The sequence below is a fragment of the Vicia villosa genome, unplaced genomic scaffold (genome assembly GCF_029867415.1).
Source record: "Vicia villosa cultivar HV-30 ecotype Madison, WI unplaced genomic scaffold, Vvil1.0 ctg.000477F_1_1_1, whole genome shotgun sequence".
NCBI lineage: Eukaryota > Viridiplantae > Streptophyta > Magnoliopsida > Fabales > Fabaceae > Vicia > Vicia villosa.
The window spans coordinates 184315-194478 of NW_026705229.1; positions in this window are offsets into that span (position 1 = coordinate 184315).

Here is a 10164-nt window from a genome sequence, read left to right on the forward strand (position 1 = left end):
TCAAGGTTTCTAATCGATCTCAATACGTTCCTTGGGAGTTTCTGAAGCAACACCAATAATCACACTCGATCAACAAGCCAAGAACAGAGCTCTATTGCTCACGCTTGCAGGTTTTAGCTACAGTTCGTGTCCGTAGGCAAAACCTAAGACGACGGCGCAAGATTGAAGAAGGGTGTCGTGTCACCTCCCTATTGGCTGAGGCTGCGCGCGCTTTTGGTTCAAACTTCACACCAATCCAGTGCATTAAGACGCACGCTATGGCCATGCTCCCTCAGCGCATCAACCTTTGAATGAGTCTCCCAGCAGATCCAACGCATCCAAAGCTGCGTGTCCACCATAGACCCTCCTCGCCTGCCACACAGGATCACTAGCTAAGTTTTTCAATTTTTTGTCTTTAATTACATAATCCTTATTATATATATATATATATATATATATATATATATATATATATTTATTTATTTATTTTTATATATTTTATTCTAATAAAACCTTTTTCATCTTTGTTTTATAAATAATAATTATTTTATTTTATTTTATTTATTATATTTATAATACTTTATTTTATTATATTTATTCTATTTACTATATTTGTTTTATTTACTTATTTTAATTAGTTTATTTATTTAAATATCTTTAATAAAATCATATTTATTTTATTTTAATTAACAAAAAATTATGAGTTTTGTTTTTTTGCCCGATTAAATTATTTTCTTTTCCTCGATTTAATTAATTAGGTTGAAAAACCAATAATTAATTAAATCGATCATTTTATTTAATTCACGCCCGAATCAGGGTTTGCGAGAATTTGCCATACACTGAAAAATATTCTCTTGTGCACTTTTTCAGGGTTAGCAATAGGGTTTCTTCCGACTACGCGCCACGCCTTTTACGAAGCTAAGTCCCGACTCTATTTTCTTTTATTTTATTATTTATCCCTTATTTGCATTATAAAATTGCTATCAGGGCTAAAACCTCTAAGGTCAATGGACTCTTTTGCACTCATATTTTTTATTCATTTTGCTCATTTTTCAGGGTTAACCTCGAGGCCACCTCCGACTATGCACCATATCAGATCAAATCAAAGCTAAGTCTTTTTCATATTTGTTTAATTTCTTTTTGCCATTTTTTATTAAATTAGGGTTAACATTATTTGGCAAATGAACTGTCCATACATTCACCCCTTTATTTTTGTTTTCTCTTTTCCCAATTTTGCAGGGTTAGCCAACCGCCAAAGCTCAATAGTCTGTAACCCTAAATCCTAATCTCTTTTAATTATTACTTGAGTCAGATCCACTGGTTTCTTCTTCCCTTTCCCCCGCTGGTTTCTTTTTCCCCTTCCCCATATTAATTGTGTGGTTAGTAATCTTAGGGAGTGCAAGCCTTGGACTGAATTAGCATCACCAATTATAAGATAAAATTCCTGAATTAATCACATGATTGTTGCACCCACGCACACCTTTTTTGGTAACCTCTCTTGTTGCCTGTTGCCTTGTGTTTTTTTTTTTTGCAAAATAGCCATGTCCCTCAAATACGAGGATACCTCAGCCATGTTGCCTCGACTAATGCAAAGATCATAAGTCCCTAATGATGCTGCCTTCAATACACTAATATGATCTAGTCCCTCGGAAGTTGCCTAAGAAAGGCTGAGGTGTCCTCTGGTTGCCTAACGAAGAAGACTATTCTGATCCTTCCCTTAGACTACCTGCCTCTCTATGGCATGGGACAATCTTATGGCGAACGATAACTCGATGACCCGTTAACATCCAAACGAAAGGCTTCCTGCCCTCTTATGGCATGGATAGACCCTTTCACCCTGAAAGGCTAAAAGACTTATTTTTTCTACATTATTAAGGTAATTGCTCCTAATTGCCTTGCTCTGGCTAAAATCCTTTTCTACCCTTTTCTCAAAAATAATTTCAAAAAGCTACGCTTATTTACAAGCTAAAGTCTTATTTCATTTCTACACTTTTTTCTTCAAAGAGCAAAGCAATTAAAAGCCCATGGATAACCATGGATGCAAAGGGTGCCTTACACCTTCCCTTTGTATAAATTACCCCCCGAACCCGTTTTCTTTTAAAAAAGGTTTTTTTTCAATTCTTTTAGCCTTTCTGATAATTTGGATAAAATAAAAGTCGGTGGCGACTCTTGCTTACCGTACATTTCAAATAAAGTCAGTTCACTGTAATACAGAACTGGCGACTCTGCTGGGGATTTTTTGATTAAAAAGAGGGGTTACCTTAAAAGTTTAGGATTCACTTAAAATGTTTTCTATTGTTTGCTTTATTTGCTTTATTTTTGCAGGGCTGTTTTTGTTCTTTTGTTGTGTGAAAGATCCTAACCCGAATCTGAGTACCTTAGGTAAATGGCATGAGATCAAGGAGACTGCACAGCGTATACTGATGTGGTTGATCTGATGGCCATCGTTAGTGTGACACATTGGTTTGTCCTGGTGTTCCTTGGGATCCGACCTGAGGAAATGCTTGGTTGCCGCGTGGTGTCATTAAGCACTAATTTGCCTTTAGAACCTTAGTCGAACTTGACTTTGGCCTATTAGAAAGTAGCGAGATGGCTGGCTTTGGTTCCGACTGAAGTTGGTTGATACTCGAAGCTACACTCATATGGAATAGACTTTCAGGACCTTTTCGGTTGGCGATTCGATCGCTGAACGGAGATAAGCGTCTTCGAGAAAGTTCAATGATATGAGCTCCTTAGAACCCGGTCTTTATATAGGACAGGTTTGAACCAACTAAACTTCAGGGGGAGGATATGCACCTCTGAACTACATGCAAGACTAACCATAAGGCAAAATTGTGTGACTTGTGTGACTTGTTTGTGTTTACTACTAACCTTGGTTTCCCTACAGGTTTTGTTAAAAGACTTGTTTGCCCTTACTATCTCACGATGTGTCTAATGAACTACATTCACATGACATCATGACATCATAAGCATAACATGATTTAACTAACCCTTTCAAGGATCTTAGGGATTTAGTGCGCACAATTTCAAGGACTCCTATCAAGGACTGATTTCCTAATCAAGGGGCAAGAGGATTTATTTTCCTCTGGCCACACACCTTCCAATTCAAAGACTCAGTACCTAGCAAGGGGCAAGAGGATTTATTTTCCTTTGGCCAAGTACCTTCCAATTCAGAAGTATCCTGAATCAGAGGCGATGACCCACTCGATATGGAGAGCTTGATTCTCAAACAAAGACGTTCAAAGACAAAATTCAGAATTCTTCAGACAAAGACGCGACCAAATCATTTTAATGTTGCTAACTAAATTTCCTAAAGATCCTTGAAAACATTACATCTACAATCATAAACATTGCATAACAAGTTTGCGCAATAGGCTTCCCATTCTCTCTCGCTGTTTATTTCAATCATCATGAATCTCGAGCAATCAGTCAAAGACCTTCAGGCTCAAAATGCTAAATTCCAAGCCTTGATTGTGAATTTGTCCAAGGGGCAAGAAGAGCTAAAAACCATGCTGACTAAAAAGAAGAAGAAGAAGGGCAAGAAGACTCTGGGGAAAAGGCTTAGACCGGTCTTGCAACTCAGGGATGCCGAAGCCTCCGAGGACAGTGACGAAGATGAGCAAGATGGTGATGCTAGTGTCGAGATTGATGTAAAAAGTAACCACGATTCTGCTAAGCCTTCTGAAGAAGAGGATTATTATCATGAGGACGAACATCCCAATGACAAATACAAGTTGTTTGAAGAACGTATGAAAGCCATGGAAATTCAGAAGATACCTGGACTGGATTTTGAGGAACTAGGACTCGTCTCTGGAGTTGTTATACCTCCGAAATTCAAGATTCCATCTTTTGCAAAATACGATGGAGTCTCTTGTCCTAAGCTGCACTTGAGGTCTTATGTAAGGAAGATTCAACCCCATACTACCGATAAGAAACTATGGATCCACTTTTTCCAAGAGAGCTTATCTGGAACTCAACTCGAATGGTACTATCAACTGGAAAGTACTAAGTATGCCAAAAAATGGAGAGATCTAGCTGGAAGAGTCAAACCTGCTTTGGCTTACAGAGAATTGGTGGATATGTTTATGAATACATTGACCGGCCCTTTCTATAGTCATTTGCTGGGAAGTTCATCATCTAGATTCACTGAGCTTATACTGACTTGGGAACGTGTTGAAAGCGGTATCCGAAGCGGTAAAATTCAAGTGGCTACATATTCTAATACCTCAAAGAAGGCGCATAATGAGAAGAATGAATCTAATACTATGGGAGCAGTCCTAGCCTCTAATCAAGTGCTGATACGACAAAGGGGCAACCAGCGTAAACAAGGCGCAATTAAAAGACAATTCACAAAGATCAACATAACATTGGCTGAAGCGTTACAACAGTTGCTGAAAGCAGGGTTGATTACTTTAAAGGATCCTCCTCTGAAGCCCAACACCTTATCTCATCAATATAACCCTAAAGAAAGATGCGCTTATCACTCCAACAGCATTGGACATGACACTAATGATTGTTGGCCATTGAAGAATAAGATCCAAAATATGATCGACGCATGTGAAATTGAGTTCGACCCTCCTGCAACTCCTAATGTGATCACTGCTCCCATGCCTAATCACTACAATATTGCTAATGTTGGATGGCTAGAAAGATGAACTTTTAGATCATTAGATTTACTTTCATTCACAATTTCTATTCTGTTTGTCTGAACATTCGACTTATGATAGACATTATCTGTTTTAATAATCATCATCAGTGCATTGCACATGTTTGTCTTGAATAAATTATTGCGCTATCACTCATTCTAAATTATGTCTTTACTTTACATATGTTTTGTGATATTCAACTCCTGCTAAGTTGTAAGCCTTTTAAAGGGATGATGACGAAAACGATACCCCAACCTCATACAGTGATGCTTTTGAACAGACTATGCTGACGATGTACAAGCATTGTTTCAATTCCTAAACAGTGGAGATATAAGGATGTTAATCCCTCGTCAGCCCCTTTGAGCCTAAGGAGTAGAAGTTTTCTTTCTTGCACAATTTAAAACCCTTAATCATAACCTGAGCAGGGTAGTTACTCAGTTAACTCAATTATCTTAGCTGTTGTCCACACAAAATGATGGGTCCCCGCAACCATTAAGTCAGGCAGTCAATATCCACCAAAAAAGAAAACGCTGTCAAGTCAAAACCTATGAAGGAGACTTATCAAAAAAGATCAAAACATCCCGCTGACTGTAATATCAAAATAAACAGTTCAGGCAAAAGTTAGGGATAACAAAATCAAAGTCAAAAGAGGGCACTACAAGTCCTCGACAAAAAGAAAGTATTACCAGAAAGGACGACTGCCTGTCCAAATAAAACTTCCGCTGCTTTATCCATCATCAAATGTCAATGTTACGACGTCAAGCTTTGCTAAAGTTGAAATGCAAAGTTAACTGAGCATAGGATCAAAGAACATCACGAAGAAGGGGATGGGTATAAATAAATTTTTGATCCATTATCCTTTGTTTCTTAAACCGTGAACCAAGCCACGTTACAACCCTTGAAAGTCCTAACTGAAGCATGGTTAGTTCGAAAGCATACTGTCACAACGAAGGTATCTCGACTCCTTAAGGTTTACCACAAATGCTAAGTTGATGTCCTGTTTTTTTACAAACATCACGTTTTTATAAACATCATGCTTTTACATCTCATGTTTTAATGTTTTCAAAAAACTCAAGACAAACGTATGCATTGCGTCTCATGAATTCATTATTAATCATATTCTGCTACATAATTTCAAATGTTAGCAACATAAAGAATCTGCATAGGGTATGACTAATGACTCAAAGTTATCCCGACCAACAAAGATTACTCCAAGAAGCAATGTCTCCTACGTATACAAGGGGCATGGCACGTTTTGCCCAATCAATCTGGGGAAATCAAGTCAAGATTCCTAGAATCTCTCAAGGATGCCAAAACAATCAGGGGCATGCATCCAAGAAGATCTGAAGCTACTTCCCAATCAGCATGGGACATTGTCCTGGGCCTATGACTACTAGGGGCATGTGGCCCATAGTGCACATCTCATAAAGTCCTCGCGAGGCGAATCTTTTCAAAGTTCTTACTAACAAGGGCAAATCCATGCAAGTCCAGTTTGACATCTTGAACCATACTCAGTGGTGTGTCCTAATCAAATCCAGGAGTAGTAGTTACTATAATACCAGGGGCAATGTTCAAGGCATCCATGCCTTCCCACAACTCCGATTTCACAAGATCATATCCCCACAGAGCAATCCTCAAGAAGATATCTTCAAACATACTCGACCAACAAAGACATATCTCCCCAACAGAGTTTACATCTTCAACACTACCGGTTCTCCAACACTTCGCTCTTCTCCAACATGGTTTACTAATATCTTTTCTCCCCAATCAGGGTACATCAAGTTACTGATCACCCCCAAGCAGAAATCATAAATCCTCAGCTGAGCATCTTCAAGATAAGATCAAACATCAAAATTACAATGACATGGAGATCCATCTTCTCAACCAAGATGTGTCAAATAACATAAACATAGTCATACGTCATAAATCATAAACATATTCGTACATCGCATACATTACCTCATAATGAACTCATGCATAACAATCAAAGTTTCTCATTTATTTTGAGGGATTCATTACATAACACATGCATCATGACATTATATAAATTGCTACACCTATTGCAGAATACAGGTACAGACAAATGAACGAAATCTCCAACTTTCCAAGATCTAATTCATTCACCACGAACGGTGATGACACGATCATTCTCAAAGATCTAATTCAGCTACTACGAACAGTACTGACACGATCATCTTCCAAGATCTAATTAATTTACCACGAACGGTGGTTACACGATCATTTTCAAAGATCTTATTTTGTTACTACGAACGGTACTGACACGGTCGAAGATCTAATTCCATCATCACGAACGGTGTGGACACGATCAATTATCCCCTAAAGTCTAATTCAGTTACTACGAATGGCACTGACACGACAAGAGATCTAATTCTATCATCACGAACGGTGTGGACACGATCAATTACCTCTTCAGTCTAATTCAGTTATCACGAACGGTGCTGACACGACAAGAGATCTAATTCTATCATCACGAACGGTGTAGACACGATCATCTTTCCAAGATTTAATTCAGTGCTATGAACGGTACTGACACGATCAACCTTTAAGGATATAATTCTATCATCAAGAACGGTGTAGACACGATCACATTTCCAAGATCTAATTGTAGTATTACGAACGATGCTGACACGATCAACTCTCAAAGATCTAATTCATATACTACGAACAGTGATGACACAACCAACATTCAAACAACTACTTCTCAAACCCTTCAAACATAATCTAATGCATGCTCAACTGGATGGAATCTTTAAGCCCATCCCCATCATACACCTGGATGACATATTCAAGCCCATCTCCGACAAAAGTCCCTTCATCATCAGCTAGGGCAAATTCCTGGGTATTCTAGTGTTCAATCCTCTTCCACATTCAGATTCCGACTGGCATACAAACCACTCTACATCTTCAGATTTAAGAAAATTGAACAGGGGCAGCTGTCATACCCAAAAATTTGCCCATCTTATTTCTCCTAACAAATTCAAATCAAGGTACAAAGCTCAAAGACACCCTCTCCTAAACAAGGCTCAGAGAATTAAGGTTTTGTTGTTTTGGAGGAAAATCAATGAACCAAAGGCTCCAATGCATCTCATATAGTTTATGATGTTTCAAACTACCTCCATGACAAGTTTCAGGTCTCAACTCAAAAGATTGATCACTCAATCGCTCAGAAAGTCAACAGTCGACTAGGTTGACCTAAAAGGCAACTGTGGTCAAAGTATAGTCAAAACTCCTGATTTTTTGTCAACATCCTCATATTTAAGTATCATTCACCATTTAATCAAGAATTGATCATGTTTCATCAAGAAAAGATCAGAAATCAACAAATCCAAAAGTTTCTAAATTAGGGTTTTCATAGGAAAAAGTCAACTGAACTTTGACCAGCCATAACTCTCACATGGAACATCATAAATTTTCCATCCAAATCTCATTTTGAAGGAAATTTGATTCTCTACAATTTTGTGTCTCACAAGCCAAGGCTAAAAATGCCTCATTTGGGAGATATAGACAAAAACATTATAGGTCCTTTTCAAAAGTCAACCAATGTCATTTTTTTCAAAAGAGTATATCAGGAGCATGGAAAATTATTTTGACATGAGACCAAAGACATTGGTTATAAGACTCTTCATGGTTTCTAAAAAGCCCTAGAAATCCTCCATACCTCAAAAATTGAGGGAGATATGCCTTGTCGAAGTCGGACAAATATGAGAAAGAAAATGTGAAGAAAAAGGCTTCAAAATAAGTTTCTTTGCAAATGGGCCCATGTTTTTAAAACCCAATCTCCTTCCATATGATATTGAGAGTCCACAATCCACTTGCCACGAAATTATTTAATTTATTTTGTTTATTATGATTTTTATTCAATTAAAAAAGAATTAAAAATCAAATAAATCAAGAGAGAGTTAAATATTTGGTAAAATATATGATTTGGATCTAATTCAATCATCATTTAAAGAACATTACCAATATAATTTCGTGCTCCACAAGGTTTGATTGGAAGAGATTGAGATTTGGCCAAATTAGAAACTTTTACAACAAAATTTTCAATCAAATTTTTCTTAATGGCAATCAAATATTCACAAAGATTTAATCCACATTTATCAACCCTAATCACACAACTATAAGTAGACAACAAGATCAGATGGCAAGGGTTGAAGAATTCTGCCTCAAAGAACCCTAACTGAGTTTGCAAAAAGTCAAGAAAATTCAAGATCGAATTATCAGTTGCAAGCCAATTCAAGGTTTCTAATCGATCTCAATACGTTCCTTGGGAGTTTCTGAAGCAACACCAATTATCACACTTGATCAACAAGCCAAGAACAGAGCTCTATTGCTCACGCTTGCAGGTTTTAGCTACAGTTCGTGTCCGTAGGCAAAACCTAAGACGACGGCGCAAGGTTGAAGAAGGGTGGCGTGTCATCTCCCTATTGGCTGAGGCTGCGCGCGCTTTTGCTTCAAACCTCAGACCACTCTAGTGCATTAAGAAGCACGCTATGGCCATGCTCCCTCAACACATCAACCTTTGGATGAGTCTCCCAGCAGATCCAACGCATCCAAAGCTGCGTGTCCACCATAGACCCTCCTCGCCTGCCACAGAGGATCACTAACTAAGTTTTCCAATTTTTTTTCTTTTTATTACATAATCCTTATTTTATATATATATATATATATATATATATATATATATATATATATATATATATATATATATATATATATTATTCTAATAAAACCTTTCATTTTTGTTTTATAAATAATAATAATTATATTTTATTTTATTATATTTATTCTATTTATTCTATTTGTTTTATTTACTTATTTTAATTTGTTTATTTATTTAAATATCTTTAATAAAATAATATTTATTTTTATTAACAAAAAATTATGAGTTTTGTTTTTTCCCCGATTAAATTATTTTCTTTTCCTCGATTTAATTAATTAGGTTGTGTAGCAACCTGCCCTAAAAATAAAAGATTAGAGTCGCCACCTATTCTACCAAGGCGAATAGGTAACCTTACGCAGTTAAGAGATCAGGGTAAGATACTATATTCAGGTCGAGGGAAGGTGTTAGGCACCCTCAACCCTTTCCTATGGCTTTGAATCTAAGGTAACAGTTTATGGCTAACGTAAAGAAAGATGACAAACAGTTAATAGGGTAAAATGGCAAAGATTATCATAATTAAAGGTTTGTAATTCAAAGAAATAAAGTCGGGACAAAATGAGATTTATGGGGGAGGGGACTCGCCTTGTTGCCAAGTGCCTATGTACCTCCTTATGGAGGATCAGAGTCTACGTAGTTCGGGGAAGGGTTGTACGCCTTAGGGTTTGAAATTTGATTTGATATGGTTGTTTGAAGGCTTTTTGAATGGCCTATCATAGTTTTGAATAAGGATGAAAATCCGTAGTTCGATATTGTAGTTTGAAAAGGTTTGGGAAGTGTTTTAGGATTTGGGCGTACAACCCTGATTTTAATTTGTACTATTAACCGCAATAATCGATTGATTCAATTACCATAGTTAAA